This window comes from Lupinus angustifolius, chromosome LG18, assembly GCF_001865875.1.
Source record: "Lupinus angustifolius cultivar Tanjil chromosome LG18, LupAngTanjil_v1.0, whole genome shotgun sequence".
NCBI lineage: Eukaryota > Viridiplantae > Streptophyta > Magnoliopsida > Fabales > Fabaceae > Lupinus > Lupinus angustifolius.
Window position 1 is genome coordinate 13,259,296 of NC_032026.1, and position 617 is coordinate 13,259,912.

Consider the following 617-nt stretch of genomic DNA (forward strand, 5'->3'; position numbering starts at 1 on the left):
GAAAACTCAATCAACAATACCATTTTAAAACTGGGCATCTCTCGCTAAAGCGAGGCCCTCTCGCCCACGCGACAATTCATCTTTAAATCGCAAATAAACTGAAGCTTTCCTCGCCTAGGCGAAAGTATTATCGCCCAAGCGAGACCTCTCTCGCTCAAGCGAGAGGGTTCCACAAACTCATTAAAATTATGGATTTTTTTTTCTTTTGCTCGCCTGGGGCGATTTAAATTTTTTTTTTCTTCACCCAATCGGGTTTTTGTTCGCCCGGGCGGACTTTTGCTCGCCCCGTCGACGCCCTGCTCGCCCGGGCAACAGGGATTTGGACAGAATGCTAATTTTTGCCATTTTCGACAACCGAAACATATTTAAACATGGTTTTTCAAACACCTGCACCCAGAAAAGTTCCCAACAACATTCATATACAATATTCAACACATTTCATCAACAATCATATATATATATATATATATATCCAAAAGCATTCAAACATAAAAATCTTGGGTTTCTTAAAACCCAAGTTAGCTCCAAAACCTTTGAGATAGTATAGGAGATCCGGGTGTCATATTCGGACACCACTATGTCACGGTGTGTTTTCTCTCACCTTAATGAAGCGTGCT